Source organism: Suncus etruscus, chromosome 5, assembly GCF_024139225.1.
Source record: "Suncus etruscus isolate mSunEtr1 chromosome 5, mSunEtr1.pri.cur, whole genome shotgun sequence".
NCBI classification, from domain to species: Eukaryota; Metazoa; Chordata; class Mammalia; order Eulipotyphla; family Soricidae; genus Suncus; species Suncus etruscus.
Window position 1 is genome coordinate 38,046,377 of NC_064852.1, and position 20,177 is coordinate 38,066,553.

Genomic DNA, 20,177 nt, shown 5'->3' on the forward strand with positions numbered 1-20,177 from the left:
ACTGTTCTAATACTAGTAACGTGATCCATTTAAATATGGTTGTTTGGGTTAAAAAAAATTAAGATAATGTATCCTCCAAAGTTGTACAAAAGTCAGAGAAAATGCTAAGATATAATTTCTTTGAAGCTGCAATAGTGCTGTTCAAACCAGGAGCTAAAAAGCAGTGGCAGATTGATAAGCAAAACTAACCCAAAATTTAGCTGAAAATTAGGAGATCAGAAACAGTCACATGTAGCAATAGCCTTTTGACTGTGTCATCTCAAGTACAAAGGAAATATGATTCCATATAAAATACATTTGCTTTTCTTTTACTCAAATTTCACCCCTCTCTCTTTCTTTTCGATCTCTCCCATCAAGTGCTCTAATTTTGGAAAATTGCTATTTCAATTCAACTCCAGAGAGAGCTGCATTTTTTCACTTTGCAATCAGCAACTCAAGAACACATATTACTTTTGTTCATAGCTGCTGTGTTTCTTCTAAATTGGTCTGGGATACTGAAAAATAGCATTGGATGTAATCTTCATAAAAAATTTCTCCTTTTTTTTAATTTCCCTCTTAACTTTTGGATGATACAATTTATTTCAGATCCTTAGCTTCGTTTTGACATACACGCATGTATGCACATAAAGACACACACTCTTGGTTTTGTGCTCAGAAATCATTTCTGGTGGTGCTTGAGAAACTATAAGCAGTTTTGAATATTTTGAGTAATGAACTCAAGTCACTACTATATTATCTTTCCAACATTTATCTTATCATTAGTATAATCTTGCATTCATTTAGTGTATGATCTAAGACACTGATAATTATTCATTTTGGGATTTCCACAAGTATATTCAGACAAAGTTCTAACAGCCAATAGCCAGTGTTAGCAGATATAATAGCAGTTCTCAGAGTAGAAACAAAGGTCTCAGGGAATATCCTTTCAGTGGTGTAGAGCATGTAAGAAGCCTAAACATAGATAGTGTGCTATCATAACATCAATTATTCATGAAGAACTAGAAATTTGGAAAGCAAGTTTGTATCCAAGGATAATGAGACAGAAACATGTGTGCCATTTCATAGGAGCCCATTAAGATGTGGGTATTCTGTGTTTCTGCTGAGTATTTAAAAAAATAGTTTTATAGAACATATATTATACTTTATACCCTATGCCTATTGAGTTTATAACTAGTATAAATATTATTTTATATATCTTGGGTATTATCTATTTTTAAATAGATTTGAGGATTTTTTTTTTAATTTAGATTTGAGATTTACAGAAATGTAAATCCTGAATCCAACCTCTAAAGTAAATAAAGTTAGTTGAATACTCAAAGTTCCAAGATTGCTCAAATCCTACAAGAAAAGATACTTAGGAGAAAAATGTCATTTGATCTCCAACTATTATTAATTGTAATTCTATGCACAATATATTATCAAATTTGGAAATCCGTTGCTACACTTTTCAATAGTTTCTAAACTGAATTCTTAGCTAACCCGAACTCACTTCTGACAAATTAATTAGATTCTCTTCTCTACCTTCTTGAATTTTCTTCCACAATTCTCGTTTTATTGCAAAATTAGGTTAACAGAGAAAACAAGTTAATTTTACTTTCAACAGAACATGCCACATTCAATTAATGAATAGTTGCATATACTAACAAGTGCAGCTTATAGTAAGATTTAACATTCTGATAATGTGATGTTCGGGGTATTGAACTTGCGAGTTCTCATTTCTAAAACAAGTAGGTTAATATATATTACCTAATTTAAATAGATTAAAATAAAATATATTAATCAATTTTGATGTACTTATGAACGTAGATAATTTCGTTTTCCTAATAAATTATGCAGAGTAAAATATTTAGAATGAAAACTGATTTTTATTAACATTAGATAGTAATATTTAATTAAATAAAATGAATATAAATCTTGGAATATTCTTTAAGCATTTTGTATTTATATTACAAGAAATGGAAATGTCAATCTATTTATTTTATGTATCCTATCCCTTCATAGAAAATATTCTTGATGCACTTTTAAAAATTTCATCACAGTCCTTTTAGATTCAATTTTTATGCGATTTTGTGTGTACATGCAAATATACATGTGCATAAAGGTTAAAATAGTTACATATCTTTATAGTAAAGTTCAATGGGACATTTAATGATTTCATAATTTAACTTTCCATATTTTACATCTGAGAATAAACACAATGGAACATTCATTTCGCAAAAAAATATTTAGTGGACTTACCAGAATTTGGTTCGTTTATATCTTCACTGGCTGGTATATTTAATGGTCAATATACTGGTACTATCTCATAGCTGTCAACCAGATAAGTCACATTCAGCAGGAAAGTTCAATATAGGTAGAGATATACCATTTGATTGATATGGGTGCAGGTTCAATTTGCAATTCTGGATGTCCCTGATTCTATCAGGTACAAGTCTGGAGGCCTCTGATCACTACAAACTGTGACCCTGGTCTTGTGAGACACAGCATGACTAGAGCATCAGAGCTGCCTCAGATATTAGGATTGAGATTTCTAACCTGGTCAGATAGTAATGCCTAGAGCTATCCTCATAGTCTCTGAGCACAGTTTGGGACACTTTCCTAAACAACTCAAGCTTCAAATCTTTTGAGACAGTATTTTTAATGCTTTACTTTGTATGTCGTGGACCATAACTTATTTAAAAAAGTAAAACAACAAAACTATTTAGAGATTCAAGTCAAGTAATTTTTTTCCTTTTAGAATTGATCTAAAGAACAATAAAAGCAAATATGTTGAAGAGACTTCTCCAAAATAACCCTCAAATTAAAAATATTTATTTTGCTAGGCTGGAACAATAGTACAGTGAAAGGTTTTGCCTTATATATGGATGGCTTGGATTCAATTTCTGGCACCTTAAATGGTTCTCAGAACACTGCCAGGAAAATCTCTAAACATTGAGTTAAAGGTAAGCCCTGAGCACACCTAACTGTAGGACCCAAAAGCAAAACATTTAAAACAACATTTTTGACTGCACAAATTATACAGGAATTAGCATCCATGCCTCCCATGCTTCGGCATTGGTCTCATTTCTGATACTGCATTACCTCTTGACTGGGTGTAGATTTAGAAGCTGCATTACACCATTAGTATAGCCTTCAGAGTCCAAATAAAGTCATCATTGCCTATCACTATACTCCATTGCTTATTATAAGGAGTAGTCCCTGGATCTCTGGAACACAGGAGGATCCATCCTATATACACTTGCTCCCATTAGAATGAGTTCTATAATTTAAGCTTTTTCCAAACTTTGTTGTGTTAATTTCTAAGATTCAATTTTGTTAACAATTTGCCTTAGTTTAGTTAAAACTCAATAAAGTATATTTTTCTAATTTTCCTTACGAGTTTCAATATATTGTGATTTTTTTCCTCTGTGACTAATAGAAAATGCTACTGAAGTGGGGTATACAAAAACCAAATAACCAGAATTTTCAGGGATAACCTATTTATATAAACAAAGATGATTGATACAGTGAGGGAGGTTTTTTGTTTTGCTTTTGTTTTTTGGGCCACACCCGGTGACTCTCAGGGCCTACTCCTAGCTATGCACGCAGAAATCACTCCTGGATTGGGGGACCACATGGGACACTGGGGAATCAAACCGTGGTCCGTTTTAGGTCAGCCATGTGCAATGCAAATGCCCTACCACTGTGCTATCGCTCCAGCCCCATAAATTTAGGGATTTTTAAAGTTGTTACTGGGACTGATAAGAAATTAGCTGACTAAACTAGAGAAGATAAACATGTGATGCTAAGCATGGACCCCAAGGCCCCCCTGCACTGAAAACATGCACTTCACCCTTTAAGATATATATCTGTGGGCCCGGAGAGACAGCACAGCGGTTTTTGCCTTGCAAGCAGCCGATCCAGGACCAAAGGTGGTTGGTTCGAATCCCGGTGTCCCATATGGTCCCCCGTGCCTGCCAGGAGCTATTTCTGAGCAGACAGCCAGGAGTAACCCCTGAGCAACGCCGGGTGTGGCCCAAAAACCAAAAAAAAAAAAAAGATATATATCTGCCCCAAAGAAATGCTTAACATATTGGCATGTTATTAATTATCATATACATGTTATAAGTTATATAAAATTGGTTAATCTGATAACACAGTTAATATAATGGTATGAGTTTCTGAACTATTACTCCAAAGGTAATATTAATTTAACTATTAATTCAAAGATTAAATTCATTTATTGTCTATAAGGTGAACTGTATACCGAGAACATGATATAGAAAAAAAAAAACAAAACAGAAAAATTGTAGTACAAGTTAAAACATTCAAATCTCCATAGTATTAGTGTAAGGTGGAAAAATAATAATCTAGATCCTCAAAATCAATTTAGCCTGATGTCTATTTTCTGTGACCCTTGAGATAGAATAGTTTTGCATTTTAAGGAGTTGGAAAAGAAAAGGAAATATGGATATTGAACTGAGACACATATCTACAAAAACCTCAAGAATTTACAGAATTTGGGGCCGGTGAGGTGGCGCTAGAGGTAAGGTGTCTGCCTTGCAAGCACTAGCCAAGGAAAGATCACGACCACGGTTCGATCCCCCCCCCCCCCCCGGCGTCCCATATGGTCACCCCATGCCAGGGGCAATTTCTGAGCGCTTAGCCAGGAGTAACCCCTGAGCATCAAATGGGTGTGGCCCGAAAAACCAAAATAAATAAATAAATAAATAAATAAATAAATAAATAAATAAATAAATAAATAATTTACAGAATTTCCTTTAAAATAAAATTTTACTAATTTGTATTTAATCTTTTTAAAGTGTTTTCTTAATATAATTTGCATATAATTTTCATGGTTAATATGCTGCTATTTAGATATGTGTCCTGTTTGAATTACCTCCATATTTTCAAGTGTATATGATCATTGAATGCCTTACATCTCACATCTCTTGAACTAAGTTAGATAAGGCCACCTGGAATTTTTGGCATCAAGCCAGGTTCCTGCAAAAAGGAATATTCTTGAGAAGTATGCCAGGTGTGTCAGCTGAACTCTGAGCCCAGTATAAGATGCACTATATTCTGCTAACATAAACACATAGGTAAAGGTTGAGAATATATTTAGCAGCTATTACTGGTAATGAGGAAAAATACAGTTTTGATATGCAATGTAAGACTTTGGGTAGGTGACCTCAGGTTTAGCAAGTCTCAGGAATAGTACTTTTTACCCTACCGACCTCAAAGAAATATATATTTATATATGTGTATATATAAACCTATATATAGATGATATATAGATATATAGATTAATATGTATATAAATAGATAAACATGACAAAAAGATGTTTGGTTTTCTTTTCCTTTAATTAAAGACAAAGCATTTGTTTCATTTTTATTAGAATAATTAAATTGCAATTTAATTTTGGTGAATTATAAAATAAACTATAGAACCAAATACATCATTGTCTGCCTGTTATTACCTCATCAAATACTTATAAATGCGTTTTTTACATATTTATAACATTTTATTTTTCCACACACATCTATGTGAAAGAAGGATACTTTTCACAAAGCAGCTCTATAAAATATATCATGATACTTTCCCCCTTGGAAGTAAAACTGACAATGTTATTCTTACTCTAAGGGCCTTTTTTCTATGGGCAAGAATCTTAAAACTTACAAAGTTTTAACAAATACCAGAAGTTCAATATTTTTGAAATTAACACTGAAATAACCAGGCCACCAAATGTAACACTGTAACCATATGCAGGTAATCATTTGATGGCTACAGAAATGTTTGAAAAACACTTATTTATAGAGTAAAGTTGTATATTATTTTTGCTTTGTATGTACACCTTTAGATCTCAGGGGGATACTCCTATTTTGGGGCTCAGGGGATCATATTTGGTGTTAGGTATCAAATCTGAGTTTTCTTCATACAAAGCATAAACTCCATTTTATTGATGAATCTCCCCAGATATTTTGATATTTAAAATAAAAATGTTCTGATAACAATAAATATTCAAAGTCTACAAGTCATCTAGGTAATTTAAAATAAACCACTTATCCCCCAGCCAGTAACTTAACATATTTTGAAGTTCTTATTCCCAATGATAAGTTACTGTATTTGAAGAATGGTTCGTTATGTAAGTGATTAAATAAAAATGAAGGCTTTAGGATTGGTCCAAATCTATTGACTCTATTTCTGTAGTATATCATTAAGACATACAAAGAAAACACTAGAGCTATGCACAGGAAAGTTCATATAAAAACAGATGAAAAAAAGGCATGCTCCCTACCTCTTTTATCTTCCAAAAATCTATATGCAAATGAACTTTTACTGACATAAAATTTATAGGGTATCATAACTATATTCACTTTTTCAAAATAAAATAATAGAATAATGCATTTCAACATTTATTAAAACACAAACATATCTAGGAATTCATGTAACCAAGTAATGGCAGTTATATAGAAACTTGTTACCTTTTTGCGATTTTAGAATTTGTATTCACTATTTTTTTTATATTTTCCCTAGAATTTCTTAATTTTCCCAAAATTCTATTTCTCCTTTTTCATTTGACTTCATTGATATTCCTCTCCAATATTTGATAGTCTTTTCTTTTTTTTACAATCTTTTTTTCTTTAATTAAACATCTTGATTATAAATATGATTGTGATTAGGTTTCAGTCATGTAAAGAACACCCCCTTCACCAGTGCAACATTCCCACCACCAATGTCCCAAATCTCCCTCCATCCCACCCCACTCCCACCTGTACTCTAGACAGGCTTTCCAGTTCCCTCATTCATTCACATAATTATGGTAGTTCTCAGTGTAGTTATTTCTATAACTGCACTGACCACTCTTTGTGGTGAGCTTCATGAAGTGAGCTGGAAGTTCCAGCCCTCCTCTCATTGTCTCTATTTTTTTATTTTTATTTTTATTTTGCATGTCATCCTTGTGCAGGGGCCTTGCTAATCTTCTCTGTATTATTCCAATTTTAGTATATGTGCTGCCAAAGCGAGCACTATATTTATTATTTTTAAGTCTATGGTAGACAGTTAATAAAATAATGAACAGAATAATCTTTTGCATATTTTTACAGTAAAAATATTCCAAATATGAGGAAGTGATGGGAAGAGAATACAATTTATTATTTCCATCATGCAATTACAATAGTTTTAAAAGCAAAGATAATAAAGACTGAGATTAGGAATAAGTTGCCTTAATTCTTTTTCTTTGAGTACTAACCATGGTGTTTTAAAGCTCCTTTAAACGTGATACACTATTATACTACACAGAACGTGATTGGGTAGAACAACTAGTTGGTTATTACTAAACAGCAATAGCAGCTTCAGCATATTGAAATCTCATCTTCTATACTACTAACTCCCAGCTATCTGGAAAATAAAAGTTGTTGAAAGTCAAGCGTAATTATCTAGTCCAGCAAATAAAGCTTTCACTAGAATCTATTTGTGCAGTTTGAGCCTTATTCCATCAGTGTGAGAAAGTCAAACACTCCAGATATGATGACAGAAGTCTTTTAACCATAGTTTGGCAGGAAGAGCCAAATATACAGAGCCTCTATAGTCCATGTTTGCCAAATGTGAACATACATAAAATCTTGACAAAATTCTGACATTCCAACCAATATACTTATTGTGCAGTTCAGGAAAAGTTATGACACATTGATGACGAACATTCATTCCTTAGACACACTGCTTAATCTGAACCTCGCTTCCAGTAATAATCAGGAGAAAAAAAAGAAAAATGATGCTTTTGATCAAAGTAAGTCAAAAGAAGGTTGTGTCCTCTCTGTCACATTTTTTTGTGTGAAAAGTAATCCTATTAAATTTTAAACTTAAGCCCTTACCCCCACCCTTTACAGTACTGCAAATAAGGGAAAGAAGAGTGCAGTATTAAATGTTATTACTCTTTTGCAAGTACAAAAGAAGAGGGATTTACATTAGAACAAGTGCTAAGAGTTAAGCTTCAGGCAAGGAAAGATCATTATTTATAACTAGCTGATCTGCTTCTATATGATTAACGGAAGAACACTGAATTAATGTTGTTATCTTAATATTGTTTAAATGGCCTCTAGATGTGGTGCAGAGCCAAGTCAGGCAGAATGGTTAATACAAAATAAATGTCAATCCATGAGAGATTTCTGGGAAACATTTTCACCCTAAGTAGAATTTGCTTAATTAATGACCTCAAAATGATAAGCTCTGATAAGCCTCTGCTGCATGGTTTTATTTTATTTGGGGGAAACAGGATGCAGCCTTATTTAATGGGATTTTCTTCTGAGACTGGTGATACTAGCAAGTTTCGGGATAATTATCAGCCATCTTACAGATTTCTTTGCAAACTGTAGTTCATGCCCTAGGTTATCTGGGAAACAGACAAGGAAAATAAGAAACTAGAGAATTTATAACATTGTATAACCTGTCCTTTAAACCACCTGCTTAAGTCAAATGTTGAAAATTTAAGACGCAAGAATTTTCTATCATTTACTACTGAATACTGAAAACATTTTGCTGTTTTGTATCCTTATTCCTCCACACCTCTCCTAAAAGAAAAATTACATAGTAAAGGAAAAAATAAGAAAGAAAAAATGAACTGGGCGTGTATTTTGAAAGAATGTGACACTGACTCTTTGGAAAAAGCAACCTGGTTTAATTTTGTGACAAAGCTTTTCCAGTATCTTTGCACTCATAAACGCCCCATTCCCAGTTCTGGGGCTGTAAAGTACTATTCAGTGGAGAATGTGTAATGGAATTTCCCCAGGGCTCTAGTCAACTGTATCCTCATTAGCATAATAAAAAGTTATGATGCTACTCAAAAACGTTCTGTATATGCAATATTTATCCACTCTATATTCCTCAATTACTGCACACGAGTGTTCTTGAAAAAATATATAATAGTTTATATGTATTTAAACATAAAGTCCTAAATTCTTTGCACCTATAACTAGACTCTTCTCTTTCTCTCTCTCTTGTTTCTTTTCTTTCTCTCTCCTCTTTCTGTCTCTATCTCTGTCTCTGTTTCTGTTTGTTTCTGACTCTGTCTCTCTCTTTCTCTTGCTCTCTCTCTTTCTCTTGCTCTCTCTCTTTCTCTTGCTCTCTCTCTTTCTCTTTCTCTTGCTCTCTCTTTCTCTTTCTCTTGCTCTCTCTCTCTCTCTCTCTCTCTCTCTCTCTCTCTCTCTCTCTCTCTCTCTCTCTCTCTCTGGCTTTTGGGTCTCAACCAGTGGTGCTCAAGGATTGTTTCTGAGCCAGGAGTAACCCCTGAGTTAAATACACTGTGCCCCCCCCCCGAAAAAATAAAAACAAAATTAAAATTCATAAAAATGATAATATAACAGGATGCCTGTAATTGTATATAGAAAGTTGTCCAAAAATAGCATTGCCTTCACTATGATCTTCACTATGAGTTATATAAAATTTTTTGCATTGCTTGTTTTGTTTGGGATTTTGGTTTGGGGGCCACATCTATCTGTGCTCAATACTGCTTGGTGCTCTGCACTTAAGGATTATTCTTGGCAGGCTCAGAAGACCATCTATGTTGCCAGGGGTCAAATGCACAAAAACTGCATGCAAGGCAAACACCCTACAATAGCTTGACCCCATTTCCTAAAAGATGATTCACATTAGGAGTTACATGCTGACCATACACTAGCCTGTAGATTAATAGTACTACAACACTTCTGTGAAATATCTATATTACTTAGCTTCTCCTAGGCAATAGAAAATATTGAAAACATTTTCTTGCTATTGGTTCTTTTGTGTTCTTGTTTAATGAAGCCTCTTGAATTCTGCCTAAAATCACAAAAATTCTAATATATTTTTAATTTTTCCCTGATTACATGTTGTTGTTGGAGAAATGGGTGGGTTGGATCTACATGCAGTAGTGCTGGAATTTACTTTTTTACTGTATTTATGGGTATCAACAGTCAGTGCTTAGGTGACCATCTAATGCTGGGATTGAATCTTAGCCTCCCATATGAAAAATATGCTCTTTGCTGATTGAGTTATAACTCTATTCATTATTTATAGTTGTTTTTTATTTTAATTGTTATTATGTAGAAGAAAAATGTGTCTTTGAAATCTTGCACTTCTCAATATTAAATAGTTATTAGTATTGTGACCTTTGGAGAATGACCATAAAGTGACCCAAAAGTTGTATTACTTTTCCAGAAAAAAAATATCCCTTTGATAATCTTTATTGCCTTCTAATTAGTTGTACTGAATTCACATTCATACATATTCTTTTATTTTTATTGCTTGGTTATTAAATTTTTAATTTTTAGTCTCAATGTTTTTAAGATAAAGTTTTTGATAAATTTGAACTAAAACAGTAATGTACACATATACTCTTCCTACTGACTAGGATTCAATATAAATAAATTTTAAAATTCTACAGTGGAGTTCTACCTTTCATATGGTTAATGTTCTTAAATATGCTCAGGACAAATAATAAGAAAAATAAATATATTCTCTTTTGCAAAAGGCATAGTACAGTTGTAGAATGATATTTTTGAATTCACAGACCCAGTTTCAAATACTGTCACCATATATGGTGCAATGATTACTGCCAGGAGACAGTCTAGAGCACAGAAAAAAAATATATAAGCCCTAAAAACTGCTGGGTTTGAGTTAATAATGATAGTATAGCATTTAGTGCATTTGTCTTGCATGGGTTTGAGCCCCAGTATACCATATATTCCCTGAGCACTTCCTGGAGTAATTCTTGAGTTTAGATTCAGGAATAACCCCTAAGCACCACTGGGGCTGGCCCAAAAATAATAATAAAAAATTGCTGGGTGTCGGACCCTTTTATTTATTTTTTCATTTTTTTAATACTGGGAACTTAAACATTTTAGTTTAGGACCCCTAGTCTAAATGACTAATTGAACAGGTTTCAATTGTTTTTGGCTAAATGAATTGTGGTAATTTATTATAGTAAAACTTAAAATCTAGTTTTTGGAAAAATATTCATATTGTTCTCCAAAAAAGCCTGAATCAGACTACTTTTCTTCAGCAGCAAATGAGAGTAATTTTCTCCCTACATCTCTGCCAGCACATTTTGTACTTGTTCTTTTTGATGTGTGCCAGTATCTTTGGTGTGAAACGATACTGCATTGCTATTTTGATTTATGTCTTCCTAATGAATAATAATGTGGAACATTTTCTTATGTGCCATTTGGGATTCTACATTTTATTTTTCATATTACCCACAATACTGCTCTTAGGACTATTATCTAGGTGTCCCAAAACACAATGGCAAAAATCTATCTGCACTTCTATGTTCATTTCAGCACTATATACAATAACATAAATCTGGAAACAACCAGAAAACAGATAAATGGATAAAGAAACTGTGGTAAATCTATAAAACCAAATAATATGCAGCTGTTAGGAAATAAAATGATATGCATAATATTCTTTCAGTAATAATATTGTAATACGGGGCCTGAGCAGTGGCACTGAGTGATAAGGCATCTGCCTTGCTGGTGCTAGCCTAGAATGGATTGCAGTTCGATACCAGAAGTTCCTACATTGTCCCCCAAGCCAGGAGCAATTTCTGAGCACATAGCCAGGAGTAACCCCTGAGCGTCACCGTGTATGGCTCAAAAAAAAAAAAAAAAGATAAAAATAACATTGAATGCATAGTGTTCTAAAAGGGAAAAAAAGGGAGAAAGAGAGGAAGAAAAAAAGTCTATCACAGAGTCAGGAAGGGAGCGCGGCAGGGGTGGATGGGAAGGATCAGGGGACTGGTGGTGGAAAATGTGTAATGTTGAAGTGTGTTGGACAATGTACGACAAAACTCAGTCATGAACATTTCTGTAACTATGTATTTTATGGCGATTCAAATCAAATCGTTTATTAAAATATATAACAATGCCAAGTAAAAAAATTTAATGCACATTTATTTACTTAACTTTTTCTGTAATAAATAACTGAAGGTATGGAAGTTGCTTTAAAATTAGAAAAATAAGGGGCCAGAGAGATAGTATGGAGGAAAAGCATTTGCCTTGGATGCAGAAGGATGGTGGTTCGAATCCCGACATTCCATTTGGTCCCCCGAGCCTGCCAGGAGCGATTTCTCAGCGTAGAGCCAGGAATAACCCCTGAGAGCTGCTGGGTGTGACCCAAAAACCAAAAAATAAATAAATAAATAAATAAATAAAATAAATAAAAGTAGAACAATGTTTATGCTAGCTGGTGATTGAATAACTTAAAAAATGAACTAGATTGTCTTAAAGAATCTTTTGATAGAAATACGAAAGTTAAAGGTGTTTCTATGAAGACGACTGAAACAGAAATTGGAAGATAGAGTTGGGTACTGGAAAAAAGGGTAATCCTATTTAAGTGAGAACCTGGTATTATATGCAAGTAAAATCTGTTTAAGGGATTAATTCATATATTTGGCTGGCAATAGTTTCAGGAAAAGAATAAAAGTTATCTTCTTGCCAATTTTAGTAAATATAAGAGGAAAGAGACACATTGAAGAGTTCCTCAAGATTAATTCAGATTAAAACATCATTGTTGTCAATTATTAAATTTCTCTTTCCCTTTACTAGAGCATGATTTGCTAAATGTACTATTTAGTTTAGCATGTTCACCGATATATTCTAATTGCCCAGGTATTCACCAATATATTCCAATTGACTGATATTTGTTAAATATTAATGAATATGATAAATGCATAGAACTCAATATGTAATTAGGTCCACCAGTTTTCATAACTAAGTTTTCTAGAAGACTTACAAACAATTATACTTATTTTTTGGCATTTAAAAATAATTTACATAGGAAAATAAAATAACTTGTATGATTATAAATATATTGGGTTGTATAGGAGATATTGATGTAAATAGAACATTGAAAAGTATCTACTCATGACAGTCAGAATTACACTTATTTGACTTCTCTGAAGCAAAAAATTTTAGGATAATCAGAAAAATAAAATTTTATTTTATGGAGTGCAAATTTGACACCACATAAGAAATTTATTTTCAAGAAGGCCTGAGAATTTGATTCTTAGTATAGTTTTGGTAACAGCTGGGCAGATTTTAATAGCTGAAATCCTATAAACAGTAATAGCAAACACAGATCCAAGCATCCATAAAATACTTTTAAGGCAATAAAAAATGATGGCTATCTTTATTTTTAAGTTAATCAACCTGCCACCTAAAGTCACTTTTGTTTTAAAAATGCTATATAAAATGTTATATACTTTATATGAGCAATTCAATGAAACCAATATCCAAATTGACTTTGCTGACTCCCATCCTCTTCTCTATACTTCTCTCATATGTGAATATATAGACTGTTTTAAGAAAAGAAAATTTTTGGACTGTTAGCCTGCTTCTAGTAGAGCTAAATTGTATAAAGTGCTGGGTATGGTTCCTGGCACCACATAAAACAAAATAAAACAATGATATTATTCATTTTTGAGAAATAAGAAAAATAATATGAAGACAATAGAGATTAAGGGTCAGGTAGGTCAGTCCATTTTACAAAGCTTCCCACAATAGTGAAGGAGTAAAATTAGGACAAAGAAGATGATAATTATGATAATGATAGTTAGAAATTTTCACTCTGGACAAGAATTGGGTGCTGAAAATCTACAAAGTGATAGGCATGAATAATTCCTCAGTAACAAATGACAAATGACATTGAAAACAAGACTTGTTAAAGGTGTAGGATGTAGAAAGAGTGAGAAAAAGAGACAGAGAGACAGAGAGAAAGAGAGAAAGAAAGGGAGAAAGACAGAGAGTGCAAGAAAATGCGAGAAAATGGGAGAAAGAGGAAAAGATGGAGGGAGAGATGGCAAGAGAGAAGGAAAGAAAAATTTTTATACCATAGGAATCAGGGGAGAATGAGAGGGAAACTGGGGATATGTGCACTGCTGAAGAGTGTTGTACATTTTATAACTGAAACTCAATAGTGAATAACTTTATATCTGTATAAAATCAATTAAATTATAAGCAATATTACATACCTGGTTTTCATAAGATGTAATAAAAAGAGTTTTTGTTTCAATGGATAAAATCTTTGAAATTCTTTTCATTTTATAGTAGCATGTATTCTAAGTTAAAGTTTATAATTCCTTTTTTTACTTATAAGAGCTCTATTTTTGTAGAAATATATGGGTTTATTTTTATATTTTCTAACTCTATCTAAAAATACAATTTATAAAATATCTTTATAAGAAAGAAATACACATTTATTCAGTATTTTATCTACTACTACCATACTTCATAGGGTAGATAACCACATATTTCATATTTGATCCTCATAGCAAATAGTTATAATTTTTAGTCAATTTGAGGCACTTGTATGCAGTGTATAATCTTGACATTCATTTCCTAACTTAAAATATCATGTTTTGTAAATCTTTGTTAAAATAATACATATATTATGCAGATGAGAGGCACTAAAGGTAATGAGAAGGTAAATATTATTGGATGGCAAAAAACAACCAAAAATGATTCTGCAACTCAATTAATTTGCATTTTTATCTGTGTGATTGGTTTCATTTAATATTCACTAGAGTTTCTTGCTTTGATAAAAAAAAAGTATTATAATCAGAAACCTATTAAAATTTGAGTTATTAAGTACCAAAGAAGATTTGTGAATTAATAAATTCAAATTATTTGGAGCTTAGTTCAACAAGAATGACAAAACAGCAATTTTTCACCATAAGCACAAGATAAGATTAAAGTATGGATGCTTAGATCTTGTTGAGACATGTGAATAAACACATCGCAATTGGCAGAATTCAGAGGAACAGCTTAATTTTTATATTTTAAAGAGGTAAACTTTCTGATAGCACTCTAATTTGAGAATAAATGACTACTCACTCTAATGACACCATAATAATCAGCTTAAAGGGTTAATGTTGATTATTTGCTGTATTTCATGCCACTTGCTTATTTTTAAACTCAGTATACTTTACATGCCATGAAAATATCTAAAGCAGTGCTTGAAAGTCTATAGGGATATTCTAGCAATTATTGGCCTATGTGGTCCTAAAGGTGGAGGTTATCAGATAAAATTCAATGTATTGTGCTGAAGACACAATGGCCTGGGGAAAGAGGTGTGAAACTTTTTCAAGCAAGCCTCTTGCATTAAGATGTTCCCTTTAAGATATTCCCTAGGCCCTTGGAGTTGGAGTGATAGGACAGAGCATAGGGCATTTGCTTGCAAGAGGGTATACCTGCAAGGATTGAGACCTATTATCTATTATGGTTGTCTGTGCTTTGACAGAAGTGATTACTTTGTTCAGAACTGAAAATCAGGTCTGAGTACCCTGTAGTAAAACCAAACTAAACCAAACCAAACCAAACCAATCTAATCCAAACCAAGCCAAAAGAATGTTATCCAGATTTCCCCAAAATCCTAATATATATATATATATATATATATATATATATACACACACACACACACACATATATACATATATATAATTTTTCTTAAATATATTTCCAAGAAATAGTTTCTCAGGAAAATAACTTACATATCATTTTTATTATTTCAACAACCTAATTATCGGGAACATAGATATTTTAAAGAGTATCATTTTTTATTTCAATATATTACAAAATATATAATAATAATAAATTATTATATATTATAAGATAAATAATGTAGAAAAAGAAACAAAATTATCTCTACAGTTAGTAAAGTGAACTCTATAATTTATTTGTATAGTTTACATATAAAAGTATATAAATAATAGTCTGCAAAAATTATTGGTATTAAAAACCTTGTTGTTGAATCAATACTATATTTTGAATTTCTTGTGCAACTGCAAACTATAAAAATTGAAAGAGAATAACCAATGCATTTAAAATAAAAGCAACATTTTTCATTACAACAATGTTATAGTGATGCTTTCTTATTGCATTTGTGATAAATCTTAAGGTAGCAGTACCACAGTAGAAGCAATATAAATATAGATTCTGGCAAAATTTTATAATCAGTGTTATTCATAGGATTGTTTCACAAGGCAAATTTTCCAGATGTTGAGAATTTTTTGACATGTTTTCCCAAAGTAGAAGTAAAATTACAGTAACTAGAGAACTTTAGTTATGTTCCAATAATGGTTATTTGGATAATAAACTTCAATTTTTTATTAAAATAGGCACATCTTTACTAAACTTAAATGACAGCATTTTATTCTAAACTTTATACTGGCAAAGACAAAATAAAATAGCTCTTCTGAAAATTTAGATAAATGACTTTCTTCTCATAAATTTTCTTTTTCTTGTGGAAAAGAAGGAAACAGGGTAGATATTTAGGGCTGAGAAAGAAATGGAGAAAATAATAAAACCAACAAAGTTTGAAATAGTCCAATTGTAATTTAAGATGTTGGTCTTTATTTTTATTTTTATTTATTTATTTATTTTGGCGTTTGGGTCCCACCCAGCTATGCTCAGGCTATACTTCTGGCTCTACACTCAGAAATCGCTCCTGGCAGGCTTGGGGGACTATATGGGATACCAGGATTAGAACCACTGTCCTGAATGCAAGGCAAACACCGTCCCTCCATGTTATCTCTCTGGCCCTGTCATTTAGTTTTTAATAGGTAATTCTCAATATCTAAAAAAAAATGAGTTTCAAATATGTACATAAAATGTTCAAATTGTCCATTCAGCATCATCTTAGCAAACTATATAACTTTACATTTTTACAAGCCATAGAAGGGAACATTTAAAAAGAAAGTTAAATGGAGGTAAAATGAATTGTTTTTTATTTATATTACTATCATGCCAATTACTGTACTTAACTTTCTTGTTAGAACTAATACAGTAGTTTGGAATCTCACTCCATATCTTTCAATATATCTGCTTAGAAGCTGTCCTTTGAACTTCAACTTCTTGCTAGTATAGCAGTAGTGCGATTATCATTATAAATGATTGTGTCAACTATTCCAGAATTATGCAAGAATATATCTTTATTGACAAATTATATCTTTTTTACAAAGAAAGAGGAAACGCGTAAGCCAAATATTAAAGTGGATTACTCACTTGTGACTATCTTATTTTTTTACACTATGATGACACTGAATTTTAGATGATCTTTTAGTAGCTTGTGCTTCTCCTTTCAGAACTGTCAAGTTATTTGGCACCTTGTCTGACCTTATGTCTAGAATAAACTGCTGAGCTATGAAATGTCCTATTTTTTTTTATGCTTTGGCAAACTCACCCACCCCCATCACTGCTACCTTTAAAATAACAAGGTCAATTACACCCCAAAAAGATGGCAGGCTTCAGGTCCAATGATGCTGATTAGAAACAACAAATATAGGGCAGAATGATATCAGTTTGTCCTTGAGCACTATGTCAAGTCTTTTGGAGGGTGAAGTGGGAGTATGTTTGTGTTGGGAGGTGGGAAGACTGTGATTTAATGTTTCTAACAGTGTCACAAAAATTTATTTTGAAACTCAAAAGTAGTGGTCATATAAGTTATTGATCATTTTTTGTTGAAATAAGACAAAAAATGCATTTAGTTTGGCCAAGACAGAAGAAGTAGTATTCTGGGTAAAGATCTTGCTATACAGATTTGATGCCTGGCATCACATAAAGTCCTTAAGAACCCACCAGGTGTGATCTTTGAGCAATGAGTCAGGAATGAGTCCCCAGCCTCAACTGTTGTGTCCAGGGTTATATTAAGGAATTATAAAATGATTAAAATGAATTATTACTGCTATCAAAAAGCATATCAGGGAGCCAAAGGACTAGAGTAAACATTTATTATTTGAGTCACTACAGATTTCAGAGACAGGAATATCCTGGAAAAGAATTAAGAAACTCATATAACTTCATCTTCTCATTGCATAAATATTTTATGCAGCTTTTTCTTAGTCTTCTGAAAAATAATTCTCTTAGAACTAAATTTTTCAGCTTGCTCTTATGTGTACTAACATACAATCATCCTCATTTTACCTTAATGTATTATTTTACCTTATGTTTAACCCATCTCAATTTAACTCAAAATAATATTTAGATATCATTTCCTATTTAAAAAACCTAAACAGAATTTTTATGGTGATTAGATATTTTTTCAGCCCCTTTATTCACCATTTTATTATTATCATTCATGTAATATACATCAAAGTTAGTACTGATGGTTTTGATGTACTGTTTGATACAGCTTACCTCTACCAAAGTGCCCAGAACACTACACTAATGTCCTCAATACTACTTCTTATCTTCCTCTTCAATCGCTCTCTGCTTGTTTTTACAATTCAAGGCTAGAGATTTATCATCATTCGTTGTTTATCCTCTATTTGTACAGATGAGTGACACCACTAACTTTTTTGAATCAATGTTTTGTGTTTGGGGTATAAAAGCCAAAAAGTGGAATCATTGGGTTATATAAAACATTTCTTTCTGATAAATTGCATATTGTTTTCCATAGGGTTTGGTTTTTATGACATTCCATTATCAATGAAAGAAGGTTCATTTTTTCAGCACATCCATGGAAATGCTACATGATTCCAATTATGTTTATATATGCTGTTCCCACTACAGTTAGATGATATTTCATTATCATATTAATTTGCATTTTTCTCATAATGAGAACACTTTTTCATATGCCTGATGGATATTTTTATGTCCTCTTTAAGGAAGTGTTTGTTCATTTCCTACCTCATTTTTGGTGTTGACAGGGAGAAAGTCCCCAAACAGTGCTCAAAGATCTAGAGACACTGTGCACTTGAATCTTGTAGGCATTCCTTGGGCCACTGGGTGGTGCTATAGGCTTCTAGAATTATATCTGAATATGCTCAGAAAATATGTGCCTGGAATCAAAATCAAGCTAACCAAGGTACTATCACCTGGATTCCACCATTCCCCAGTTTTGATAAAGTTATTATGTTTTTTGTTGTTCAGCTTTTTCAGTGTTTTATTTTTATTTTGAAGTTACTAAGTTCATTCTGTTGATGAAGTCTTCAACAATATATCAACAAAACAGATATGTGACACAGCAGAAAGGTAGATAATTAATCAAGTTACACTAGTAACTTGAGTGATATAATTAATGATAAAATATGGAAAGAGATTAGATAATGTATTAAAGTGAGTATGTTGAACTATATATCAATCCTAATCAAGACTAAGGAAATGTGCATTAAGGTTATTATAAAAATATTAACTTGATTATGAAATATTTACCCAATCTTTCCAAATAGTTTCCTGTGATTTTATTTTGTCTACATAGCTTAGAATTTTACCTACTACTGTAATTTACAACTTATCCACAGTTATAACATCCAGCATACCGGGAATGGAGCAATAGCACAATGGTAGGGCATTTGCCATGCACTTGGACAAAACCTGGTTTGATTCCCGACATCCCGTATGCTCTCCTGAGCCTTCCAGGAGTGATTTCTGAATTCAGAGCCAGAAGTAACCCCTGAGCACCAACAGGTGTGGCCCAAAAACCAAAAAAAACAAAAACCAAAAAGTCCAACATATTCAGACTTTAGCACATAGTAAATAAATAATGAATAAATGTGGCATGCAATTTTTAATTGTTCTTTTTATATCTATTCTTTAATTCAAATCTCTCGCCTTTTCCATAAAACATTGGGACAAGGATTACTATATATTTTTTTACCACATATTCCCACATTTTTCTATAAAACTAAGAAGAAATAAGGAAAGTCTGGGGGCTCAGGACCAAGTGGTCTAAGAAAAATTGGAGGAAATAAATAAGGATAACACTATATGCCCAAGTCAACAATAATATATTTAAGGGAAGTAAACTTTAAATATCTAAATTTATTTTTAATTCAATAATTTATTTATATAAACGCCGTGATTACAAACATAATTGTAGTTGGGTTTTACTCATAACAAGAACACCACCCCCCTTTATCTGTGCAACCTTCCCATCACCAATGCCCTTATCTCTTCCTTTCCCCACCCACCTGTATTTGAGACAGGCTTTCTACATCCCTCACTCATTGACATTATTATGATAGTTCTCAGCATAGTTATTTCTCTAAATGCACTCATCACTCTTTGTGGTGAGCTTCATCTCTTGAGTCGGTCCTTGGGTCCTTAACTCTGGGAATTATTTCAATGCCTTTAATTTTTTCTTAAAACTGGTAGATTAGTGAGACTATTCTATGTCTCTCTCTTTTCCTCTGACTAATTTCACTCAGCATAATTGATTCCAT

General features: G+C 32.4%; 1 non-coding gene across 1 annotated transcript; it reads right to left on the minus strand.

Moving 5' to 3' along the window:
* Positions 1-6,902: 6,902 nt before the first annotated feature.
* Positions 6,903-7,009, minus strand: LOC126010683 (U6 spliceosomal RNA). The gene has a single exon (XR_007496699.1). It is a non-coding gene; the product is annotated as a U6 spliceosomal RNA (small nuclear RNA).
* Positions 7,010-20,177: the final 13,168 nt, after the last annotated feature.